Here is a 13,226-nt window from a genome sequence, read left to right as displayed (position 1 = left end):
TCACTGTTGAGGTCTTCCTCTGAAACTTTTATTTATCTTCCTGTATTTTTCATCTAACATCAGTGCAGTTTACTTTTCCTTTGGTATTTCTATGCCTTTATTGAATTCTATTTTCATATCCTACATTGGCTTTTATTTCACGGAACTGTTTGTGTTCTCTTGCAATTCATGTGGCAGCTTTCTTACATTGTTCTTGTTCAGTTCTTTGAACATGTTTGTCATAATCAGAATTATTTGTCCTGAATTTTGCCTTTCTGAGCTTGGCTTATATCACTTAGCCTAACAATTTCTATGTTCACATAGATCTTGAAAATGATAGAATTATTTTATTTTAAAGCCTAATATTATTCCACAGTGTATGAATACCATTTTCTTGTCGTTATTATGACATTCATCTACTTACATATAGTAAGGTAGTTTCCATGCCTTAGTTTATATGTATAAAGTTGCAATGAATATAGGATTGGAGACAGCTATTCAGCTGGCTTCAAAATGTGTGTGTGTGTGTGTGTGCATGTGTGTGTGTGTGCTTTATTTGTATTAATGAACTAACAAATTAATGCAATGTGATCTCCATTTTCTTAGTGTTATCATACAAAGAAGCCTTTTTATATTTGAAAAATTATTTCTTTTTGTTTAATATTTATGAAACTTAGTTTCTCTAGCTATGACTTTGCATTATATGAAACATTTTAATGGTGCAGCAAAAAGATTTTAGAAATTAAGATGTGATACACTTGTCTCTAAATATTTTAATTGCTGTAAATGTCCTTAAAAATACACATTAAGCACATGATTGAGACTGTAAACTTTCTGCAATGTCAGTACCACAAAATACATATAATATGTTATACAAATATTGGAAAAATCTAGTTATTTAATAACCACATGATTAGAAGAAGCATTTCATTATAACATTAATATATTCAATAACAATTTCAAGAGCAAAGATGCATCTCTTTCAAAATTGGCTTCAAATTTTTAGGTTCACAGTTGAATTAATATAGTTATACAATATTGAACTCAGTATAAACCCTATAAGACATAAAATTGAATGAGGTTTTAACCTTTAAACAAGATCTCCATTTCATTTTAAAGTATATGGTTTCGTACAGAAAAAAAAACAACTCATTTTTAATGCTACTAACACTTAGATGTTTGCACATGCATTTCTAAACTCTATGTATCTAATTATTACTAGTCACAGTCGGTTACCTTCTGAGATCCACCTGAGCATGGATATAAAATCATCGGGTAGATTTCAATGATAATGTGTTTCACCTCTACTAATTAACATGAAGCAAATTTTGATGCTTCTTCCTCAAATATAACTCATTATTTTATTTGTTGATTTTTTTTGTGTATATTTCATACAGACTATCCAAATCTTATTCATCTATATACCCACATCCCAAATGGCACCCTTCCATAGCCTGCGCTCCCCCACTGGAGCCCATATATTCTGTAATCCCTGTTACTGTCCACTGTGTTGTCTACACCCTCCGCCGCTCTCCAGTGCTTGTCCATCCACTGAATCTAGTCAGCCTATCTAGAGTTCCTTGTTTTAGGAAGATCAGCTCCTCTACATCTAGCAGAAATCAATTGTCAATATTCCTTTAGATAAGATTGGGGTCTCTTGTTCATTTTCCCAGTTCTATTCTGGGTTCTGCCTGGGAGTCTCTTGGGCCACCCTGGCCAACAACTCGAAGGTGTCTCCTGTCTGGCATTGTTTCTTGTGTGGCTTTTAGCTATACACATGGACTCCTAGAGAATTATATTGATCCCTTTAATCTTTAATTATATTTTCCTTTTGGGTGTTTAAGACCATACAGATAAACCAGAGAAACCAATTTATTTTTACTCTTAAGGTCGTTTGAGGATCTGTTGTTCCTTAGGGGTCACATGGGCTTGGGAGGAGCCTCTGGCTCCTTTCTTTTACCAGTTCCATCTGTGTGAAGATAAGTCAAAGATCCTGCTCTACTATGGCTGGTTTCACTTGGAAGCATGGAGGAAATGTTTCCTCTGTGTTGACCCATCTCTTTGTAGACTGGACACTGGTTCAAGTCCATTTGGTGGGGTCTCCATGGTCTCCTGATCAAGAGGACATGTGACACACCACAGTTACAGGGCATTTTGAGAGATGCTCATAGTCCCCTGGAGCTTAGTTGACCTAGGAGGGCAAGGAGAAAAAACTGTCCTTTATGCCCCTCTGACCATATTAGTATAGGCCTCAAAGTATGGTTGTTAGACATTCAAGAAGGTTAGTTCCACCAGTCTGGTACTTTTAATTATCATTTGCTATGTAGATAAAGCTTGGACAAAGACCAAAGTTTCTCAGATAAACCTTGCCTAGACACTTGTGAACTCAGGTAGAGATACTTGTTGTATGTGTAATTTGTCATCAGTAATTGGACTAATATGATTCCCTCTGTTTTTTGAAACTAGCTAGGCATTATTTATATCTCCTCTCTCTCTCTCCCTGTCGAACACTGCCATCATGGCTTTGTCATTTAAAGTGCCCCCATTTTCCCCATTTCTTCCTTAATAATACCCTTCTCCTATAGTCCCATCTCTCTTGAGTGCCTTCTTTCCCTTTATCCCCAAGTTTCCTTGTATAATCCTCCCTCCTCCCCCCTTAAAATAACCCCATTTTTATCCATATCTCCCTTATTAATGCCTGTTTCCTGCTGTTCTTCTCCTTCAGATTCTTTCTTTTCCTTTATCTCCCTGATTTTTCATTATCTTGGTTCCTGTAGTTATGTCTGGATACATACTCACTTATAAGGATTTGGTGCTAGATCCACATATGAGGGAGAACATACTTTTTTTTTCTGAGTCTTCCTGAGTCAGTGTTACTTCTCTTAGTATAACAGTTTCCATCCATTTACCTGCAAATTTCATGATTTCATCTCTTTACTCCTGAGTAAAACTCCATCGTATAAATGAACCACATTTTCATTATTCACTAGTCGGCTGAGGGACACTTAGGTTGCTTCCATCTCTTAGCTATTGTGAAAAGAGCAAAAACATTTAATTTGTGATTATTTTATATGTATGAGTATATTGCCTGCATGTATGTTAGTGCACCTGTCCCACTCAATTTTTTCCTTCCTGCTCTCTGTTTGACCTGCCCTCACTCTCTTCAGGGTCTCATGCAATTGATGTGGGTAGACAACCCACATAATATATCTTTATCTGAATTTTGCATAGTTTATACCTTTGCAGGGGGAGAGGAGAGACTTACAAAGAAAGAACACTTGTTACCCAGCATCCAGCTCTGCATGGTGGGACCCACGGTCTGTGGGTCTGCCTCATCTCAGGCCCCTGCATACCCACGCACCCCACAGAGTTCTTTGAGGGGTCCACTGGTTCCTGGCGAGTCCCCCCACAGGGTACAGGGCAGGCTGGCTCACCTGCTCCCTGTTCCCTGCTCAGAATGGCACCAATTCTTCCTCTTTTGGTTCCAATCTCCTGACATGCTAGATTCCACCCTTCTTCCCAGGGTTCCCTGTGTTCACCCATGGCTCTTTAGAGCAAGTCCGGGAGGAATAAATCATTTTCAGGATACAGCACCCATGTTGTGCAATGACCACAGAAGTCAGAAGAGGTTGTCAGATCTCTTGGAACTGGAGTTATGGACAGTTGTCAGTTCCCACGTGGGTGCTGGAATTTGAAACTGGGTCCTCTGTAAGAGCAGTCAGTGCCTGTAACTGCTGAATCGTATCTCCAGCCCCCTGTGTGTACTTTTTTGGTTAACATGTGCACTGCATCTGTGCAGTACCCACAGAGGCCAGAAGGGGAAATTGGATTCCCTGGAACTGGAGTTATAGATGGTAGTTATCTACAATGTAGTTGGCAGCATCCAGCCCAGGCCCTCAGCAAGAGCAGCCAGGGTTCTTACTTACTGTATCATCTCTCCAGCTCTTAACTGCTTTTCTTCACATGAATGCGCTGTCTTATGGAAGTAAAGGTGTGCCTTTACCTCATCATGGAGTTCAATGACAGGTGTCTACATATTGAGAAGACTGACCTGAATCTCTGGACTAGACTATCAAAAAGCCTTACAAAAAAAATAGAATCACTCAAGAAAATATGCCAGAAAAGCACATGAGAGTTTCAGAAGTGGGTCACAAAAAAGTTTCCAACAAGGGAAAGAGGAAATATATCTGAAAATGACAACAAAGCCAGTAAGAGAAAAAAAAAAAAAAAAACCAGAGGGCAAGAACTCATTAGACCACAAATTATCAAGCAACAGATTCATCCAGGCAAAGCAGCACAGAAGGAGGAACTAGTTACTGTCACCTGCTGGAACTGTTTCTTTAAAGGGTAAAAAAAAATCAAAGCATGACTCACAGGAAATGACTATTAGTCAAGTTTCTTTTTTAAAGTCAAGTAATCCTAGCAATAAAGAGAATAATGGAAACAGCACAAACAGTTCCCCAAAGCAGAAAACTGAAGGAAAGATTTCCAGCAAAGAGGCTAAGGAAAATGCCCCAGAGAGCTCCTCTAGTGGCCGCTTGTCTACAATGACTCTTTCTGCTTCTAGGCCTCTGAAAACATAACTTGCCTTTGACAAATGACAAAAATTATTCAGCAGATCGTTAGTTACAAGAAGCAAAGAAGTCAAGTCACAATGTAGCTCCACTGATAGGCTTGAGAAAGCAGTGTGCTGATGGCTATAATATCTTTAATTGAATACGGAAATGCATAAAAGAAGAATGCTCAGGAACCCGAATTCCCATTTTCTATGTATTCAAATACTTCTGAGCTCATCAAATACAGTTGGAATCCAATTAATTATTGGGCATCAGATGCCTCAATAGCAGAGAAGAGACTCACATAAGTTTGTGTGTGGAATATCAGTCTTTGTCGTACCCAAGGCAGTTCAAACTGAAGAAAGTAATGCCCTGAGGTACTCAGAGACATTGACAGAGAGAGCCCTTGAAGAGTCCTTATAATTCTTAAGCACCATCACCTAGTTTGGAAAGCAGAGCTATTGGGATGCCTGTCCCTGTTTCTCCAAAACTGTCACCAGGCAATTCAGGAAGTTATTCTTCTTGGGGCCATTGTGCTTCACCAAGTGGTTCTTCAGGGGCTACTCCACAGAAGATTGACCAGACAACAGCCAGCATTGTTCAGGTTGCATACACCTTCCCATATGTCACAGAAATTTGGGACCAAGGTGAACAGATTTCCAAAGAGCAAAAGAATTCTTTGATGAACAGTTCAACATAATATACCCACTCATAACTAATGCAAGAATCCTAACAGATTTCTTTTTCACACCTGGTAAGGGTGACTTCTTCTGGATACCAAGCCAATACCTTGAACTGAATGTATTCTCGTTCCCTCAAAGGAAAATTACCAGTACATACCACCTACTCAACACTTAGAATGAGGAATAAACTTTTTCCTTGGTTTATGATTTCATATTTTTAATAACTTAAAGCCATGATATAAATTGACCTGATATTCTTAATAAGAATATATATGTAAATGAGTTTAAACCACCAGCACATTAGAGAGATGATTTTAGTGACTGAAATTCCAGTTATAATTCATAAGCAATCAAGTGAAATTCTATTTATTTCAATCTTTTTCAAGTTCTCAGATTGGGGCTTTGTTAAAGTTCAGTTATTTCTGACTCAAATTTTACTTTGTTGATTATTAAGCAAAAATTTAATACAGGCATTTTTACTTATGTATGATGGGGGTCTTTGTAACATAATGTCTTTTGTGGCAACTCATCTAAGAGTAAGAGTTCATTCACCTAACATGCAGACTTTTTTTACATTTACTATCTGATACATTAAACATTAACTATAATTTTATTACTGTAGAATTTTCCTTAGTATTAAGGACATTTTTCTACACATGAAAAATCACTTGCATATGAGAAAATGGATTTCAACATGGGTATGAAATGAAACATCTATATTGGTATGCATTATTTTTAAAATGTGATTATGTGTGATTAATACTAGCAAGCACAATGTGACTATGATATACATTTAATGCATTATAGTAAATGGGAGATGAAATTGATGGGCGCAGCTCGTCCTATTGAAAGTTTTCAGAGAACGACAGCTATGGGTTTTCAAGTGACCTAATACCATTTGTATGTTGGTTGTAACTATTCCATTTATAATTGAAGCACAGTAAGTTACTGTTGAAAACAAAGGGTGAATCAGTTGCTGTGGGTTGCAGCCCGAGTCTCTTTCATTGATAATGATGGAAGGTTAAAGTCTTTGTAGATGTTCCCTCACAGTAGATTATGATTCTCCAATATAACCATGTAGTGACTGAGGCAGAAATGGTCTGGCTGAAGCTTTGGGGTGTGTACTTTTGCAGTTCTAATGCCCAGTGTCGAGACTGGGCAATAAATGTCCTTTTCAAAGTCCCTCATCAATGATGTATATTTCTGACAAGATCAGAAAATTCGTAGAAGTACAGTGAGGTGCTGTATGCCTGCAACCCCAACCCTGAGGAGATAGAGGCAGGAAGAAAAGGAGTTCAAGGTCATTTTTACATACACAGTGATTCTGAGGCAAGACTGGCTATATGAGGCACTGTTTCAAAAAACAAAGTAAAATAAAATGAAAGAGCCAACCAAGCACGATGGAAGAAGGACTTGGGCAACACAGGCAGGTCACACATGTAGCTCCATTCCAGTTGTTCCAATTTTGAGTTTGATTCATATTAGAAAAGTGACTCAAGGTGAGCTCTGTCAGAGGTGGGAAGAGAATAAAGGGTAGCGCTTAAGAGGCCAGTTCTATAATAACTATGAATCAAAGTACAGTTCCTTAAAGGTACATAGAGGAGTGAAGAGTGAGGAATGCATTTTCCTCTATCTATTTTCAGTGTCCTTGTCATGTCTGATATGCCTTTAAATGACAACTCTATGGATTGTTTACAGATGAAATTTCATACTAGGAATGAACCATGAATGTTAGGTCCATTATAGTGATAACTTTAAATGTGTTGTGAATTTAAATCTTCTTTTTGAGTCATATAAAGATTAATTCTTTCAGAAAAATCTAACTTTTTGTTAAATGACTTACTCTGAGCAATTGTGTATATTGTTTATTATTGTGTATTTGTTTATTCACAAAAGCTTGCATGTGTGGAACACTGTGATATACAGTTAAGATTACACAGGAAACAAGATGACATGAAGGAGTATTTGATCTCAGGATAAGATAGACTAAAGATACAGAGGACCAGGGAGGAAGAAACTCATTCTTCCTGTGACATGGTATATAAACAATGTTCATCCTTTTAATGCAAGAAAGAATACCTCCAACTTAATTGCTTAAGTCACATCTGCTCATCTTCCCAGAGAACCCTGTGTTTGGAAATATTGACAAATTGTTGATCTTGTCATCCTTGATTTTCTGGCAACATCTGTTTTCATGCTTTGTGAATTAGAACCCATTCAATACAACTTAGACCTCAAACCCATAACAACAGTCATTATGAGGAAGAACAGGGACAAAACTACTAAAGAAAGTAATACAATTGCTAGCAAATATCTAAGAGAGGAGATTTGTCAGTGTGCTGCCAAACTTCTTGTTTATGGGTTTTCTGTTCAGTGAATCCCAGGATGGAGCAGGCATGAAGCATGAAGCTGAGCTGATTGAATACTGATCATGCAGATAGCATAATGAACATCTGAGTAATTTAGAACTAATTAAAACAGTGCTCAAGAGATCTGGGCAGGTAAAGAAACTACACAGGGCCTGAGAGGAAGGGAGTGAGTACTTTAAGTGCATCTGATGGTGCTTGGAAGAAGATGATTCATTTATTTCACAATGAAAGCAGCTCTTATAATATCCCCAAACTGCAATGTTCTGGAGAACAGTACATTTCAGTGGTTACTCACAGTTATAGCTTACAGTTTAGTAGGAGAAGCAGAAACATTACATCAGATCGTCATAGTCACAAATTATGATTAGTTAAGTGCTAGAAAGCAAACTTAGCAGATAAAAAATTAGTAACAGGAGAGGGCTATGTCCTCAGAAGCCCCTCACTTTCTTCCTCATGCTAGTCAAAGTTCATTTCCAACATCCCCTGTATGGTGAGGAGAAGTTCCTTGAGATGGTGGGGGATGGATCTTCCCTCAAAATGCTCTCTATTGGCTTGGGATCTGCTGTGAGTGAGCAGGCAGGGAGGGGAAGGGAAGAACACTTTCAGGATAGAGCTATTGGCAGGGTTAATGTGCAGGAAAGGAATCAGCACATTTGAAGAACTGTAAGGGTTAGGCCTGGTGATCAGAGGCGCTACTTCCAGCCACCTGGAAGATAAAGCAGGTTCACAAGTTCAAGGTCCCTCTACATTTTTCAAGGCTAACCTTGGAAAGTAGGTGAGACCCAGTTGCAAAATAGAAGATGGTGATATGAATCATTACAGTCTTCACTGTCAAGTAACTTGCCTGGTATGTAGGAAGACCCTGGGTTCAAATCCCCAACACTAGAAAAAAAAAGGAACAGAAAGAAAAGACCCCCAAGGGAGATAGTAAGATAATCCTTGACTGACAGAATAGAGCTTAACAAAGGTTCATCAATCGTACTAAAAGATGATTTTTGTATTACAGCATTGTGTTCAGCACGTGCAGAGACAGAGTATATGAAGTCCAAACTCTAGCCCCGGTCAGTAAAGTCCATTTGGGGAACAAAAGATACTCAGAAAGGCAAATTAGGTCCTTGGAGTAGAGAATTTTCATATATTTGGTCAGGAAAAATGGAGCTCTGTGAATGAGTTCAAGCCCTGGACTTTCATTCCAGCAGACCAGAGGCTGTACCCTGCTTATCTTTCCACTTTTGCCTTTTGCTTCTCAGACACATCAGCAAATAGAGAGTACCTGCTCCTGATGTGAGGGACAATCCCAGATGTCACTTCTCCACAGAGAAGAGGATCGCTCCTTCTTACAATAAATTTGGCAATTGTGAAACTCATGTATTTACAGGTTAATACTGACAAAATAGAGTTTGTATTTCCTTTGTGTTTTACTACATATTTATGTATGTATGCATAAAAACTTTGATGTGAAACTCATGTATTTACAGGTTAATACTGATAAAATAGAGTTTGTATTTCGTTTGTGTTTTACTACATATTTATGTATGTATGCATAAAAACTTTGACATTCAGTAAAGTACATTAGATCCTAAAAATCTACCCTGTAATCTAGATATGCTATTTTCCTCATTTCGCATATGTGTGAATATACAGTGTAGATACTGAAAAAAATGATCAAACCAATTATAATGCAGAGACCTAATCATGCTGAGATTTTCATATTCAGTATATTTATTTATGATTAGTGCAGTGATGGGGATTTAGCTCTCCCCTTCCCCCTGTGTTCAGCACATGCTGCAGAAAAGCTCTAACACTGAGCTGTATCTCCATCCTGCATCCTATGTTCTTTATGTAGAGTGTCAGATTCCATTACGTCTTTCTTTAATCCAATATTTTTTTATTATTTTCAAGTAAACAGGATGTGGGGAAATTGGGTATGAATAGCTCCCCAGTACTCAAGAAAATGAGCATGGGCATCCTCCTACTCTGACTGACTCACCCTGATGAGTCACTCCTAAGTGAATCATTCCTGGAAGATTGAATCTTCTCAGTGGATATTGTACTATTGAAGCAGAAATACCTGCCTTGCCTTGTCTGGCACCCATAGACCTTGGGACAGAACACATAAAGCAATAATGAAGGTTCAGTGGCCTAATGGACTAGAATTTTCAATTAGCCCAGAAGAGCATAAATTCACCCTTTGTTTTTAAATCTTCTTTATGACTGTATCCTTTCTAGCACCATTATGATGTTATTGCCACTGTCCTCTAATTGATTCTTTGGAAAGATTAGACAGAGGAAAAGCTAAATTAACCTCAGCCCCCAACAAACTGCTGTCTCTAAAGTGGAAAACATTTCTGTCCTTCTAGAGAAAAGCAGGTGCTTGAATATTTGCTTAAGAATTTTCCTTCCATCCCTCAGTTGCACAATTTCTACTCCATAAAATGAGGCATGTTTTCCAGAAATCTGCAGCTGTTTTCAGTTTGCAGTGGCTTCATGCACTGAACACTTCAGGGGATGCTAGGTGGACACTGCCCTCTGCTGGCACTCGGGCAGGGCCCCTGCCTGTACCCGAAGAGGGACTCCCATTCCGCTCCCCATATAGATCTGTTGGAGCTCATTCTAATTGCCAGCCTCAGGAGAGTGAAAGGAGTTTTAGGTTATGATACGGGGTTCTTTTCTATACTGTCGTTCTCTCTGGCTCTCTCAATGCTCACAAGCCTGCCAACGCACAGGCAGGCAGCCTTGCTCTCTCTCCCTTGCTCCCTCCTCCATCCTGTCCTTCCTTTTCTCTCACTCTAAGCTCTTTCTCTTCTTTTTCCCTTCTGCCTTTCATTTTCCTTTTCAGCCCTCGGTCTCTCACGTCTCCTTTCTCCCTTCCAGCTCTCTGTTTCATTCAGACAAGTGATATTGTCTGGATTTTATGTAAATCAGCTTTAAAAGCCTCCAGCCAATACACTGCAGAAGCTGTCCCTGTCTAGACATTTAAGGGACTGATGCTCCCTTTCGGGAATATCTGATCATGAAAATCAGGTAATTGAAATCCAAGGACTGGCTCTTTCCATTTCTGTTTGAGCTTCACTCTGCATCCCTGATATCCTCCTTGACTGGAATCCAGGATCTCCTCAACAGCAACATATTGGCTTAGTCACTAAGATCCTCTCCCTTCCTGCCTGCAGCTCCTTTGCTGAGGTCCCTGACTGCTGCTTTCCTCAGAATTCACATTGCAGGTCTCCTCTGGTTTAATTAACAGACCCTCTCCTCCAGCTGCTTCAGGGTGGAGCCTGTCACTTTGCTTACTCCTGGAGCCAGTCTCAACCCTAAGTAGTGCTAGATGACTCATTCTTGACAGTGAGAATTTACACAGATCTAGAAATTGAAAGGGGTAGCAGGTAAGTGGACAAGAGGAGATGCTCAGGAGCAGGAGTTTCATGAAGACCCTTAGATGAAACCGGTAGATGAGCATGGGTCAGGGAGGGAAGAATTTCTAGTAAAAACTGCAAAAGAAGTTTAAAGCAGGAGACTCACCAAGAAGGAGAGCAGCTGAAGGATTGACTGTGTCTGGTAACAGAGCAGTAAGCCTAGAAGTGCTCAACCCAAGAGCCCATGAGAGAGTCAGATTTCCTTTCAGTTGCTGGAAATACAGATGTGGGAGGACATACCTTGATTTGTCTGTTCTAGCATGTTGTTTTGCTTTTGTTTTTCTATTGTGGATTTTTTCCTAGTTTTGTGCCACACAAAACATTCCACCACATGACAGCATAACATGGTCATTTAGCTTAGATGGAAGCATTTACTACATCAAGTACAGAGTGATTTTTAATTAAATGTGTTAAACAACTCTATAACATGTAGAAATAATTTTATAAATATGCAATTGAAAACTAAGTCAGATAGAAACTTTAGTGTGAATTCAAGGATATTGGATAACTTAAGTTCCCAAATTCTCATTAACTTCCAATTCTTCCATCAATTTAATGGCATCTGTGACATTGCTAACCTATCCACTTAGGCCACTCTTATGTCCTCATGCTTTAGAGACAATGTCAGAGTGCAGTATGATTTCCAGGGATTTTTTTATTTCCATATTAGATTTTTTGGTTTTTAGAGGTGTCAGTAGGTGCTCAGTGCCCAAATCAAATAGAATTGTACAGTTGGCTACAAAGCTTATAATACCCCTGCAATGTGTCACTTGGAAGAAACATGCACAGGAGCATCAGTGCTTTAAAACTACTCATAAAACTTTTAAAAAAAGAACCATGGGATAAATTCCCATTTTTACTTAAAGAAAAGCCTTACTTTGTTTTGTTTTCACATGCTGGAAAGTGTTGCGTAAAAAATTTCACTTGTTTGTTGAGCTGCAAGGAAATCAGCATCTAGAGACACCACTGTTTATTTATTACAGCTTATGACAACTGAGCCCTGTGTGGTTTCCTCACTAAACAACTCTTCTGTTTTTCATGTGTGCAATACTCTCTTTCAGCACTGTAAGAAAATATGGTACAGAAGGTGCAGGCATGGGCTTTCATATTTTAATGTTCCCATTTTGTAACTGAATTCACTATAATAGATGCTTAAGACCATGGGATTCCCAAATTCCCTTTTATTTGACAGGATGTTATCTTTTTATGCAGATTCTTTTCTGGGACCTCCTTGCACAATGGTTAGCTTTTATCCAAATGTCCCAGAAATTACGGCACCTATAATCCTGTGGAGAGCTTGTCTTCCTCATTGACTGCTCAGTATCCATGAACCATACCATGAACAAACAAGATATTCTTAACTACAAATAGAGGCTGCCAAGATCAAACCAGCTTCTTCATCTCCAAGTCCTGTGCTCACTGAAAATGAATCTGAAGGGTTCACTATGGATCTTTTTGGGTATATGTCTATTGCCTATCTGAGCAACAGCAAACTCGGAAGTCAACTTTGGAATACAATGTGAAATGAAGGAGAGGGATGGACCAAACCCTCAAGAGTTATACAGGAAGTGGAGGGTGGGGGGCCTGGAGAGATGGCTCTGCATTTAAGAATACCTGTTGGTCTTCCAGAAGACCCAAGTTCGATTTCTAGTACCCACATAGCAGCTAATAACTGTCTGTAACTTCAGTTCCAAGGGATCTGACACCTTCTTCTGGTCTCTGCAGGGCATTGCATGCATGTGGTACATTTATATACTTGTGGGAAAAATACACAAGTAAGATAATAAGAATAATAAATATTTAATGAGAATTAGACAAGGGTCTGCTTCTCTGAGCGTCCTCTCTCACTTTGTCCTTAATTCTCTTTAACTTTCAGGAAACGCTGATTCTGCTGCTGAAGAATTTGCCTATAGGCTGTTATTTCAGTGTCTGTGGGTTTGGACTTTCCAATAAAGCAATTTTATTTTGGTAAGTTTTAGAAAAAAAAAAAGTGTGTGCAAGAAGATATTTTAAAGGAGTGACTGTATTGATAAAGGGATATTCCATGATGTCCCTGGCATTATGTTTGGCAGGTTTAATTACAATCTGATAGAATGCTTCATCAGTGACATTATATGTTTGAACTCATGTGACAGAGTGTACATGTTTCTCTTAGGAAGAGTGTGCCATGAAGCACAGTCAGAGAACAATGGAGAAGGCAGTGAAGAGCTTTAAGGTCATTTTAGC

Source organism: Nannospalax galili, unplaced genomic scaffold (assembly GCF_000622305.1).
Source record: "Nannospalax galili isolate Female #2095 unplaced genomic scaffold, S.galili_v1.0 scaffold881, whole genome shotgun sequence".
Taxonomy (NCBI): Eukaryota; Metazoa; Chordata; class Mammalia; order Rodentia; family Spalacidae; genus Nannospalax; species Nannospalax galili.
This window is presented reverse-complemented; position numbering follows the sequence as displayed.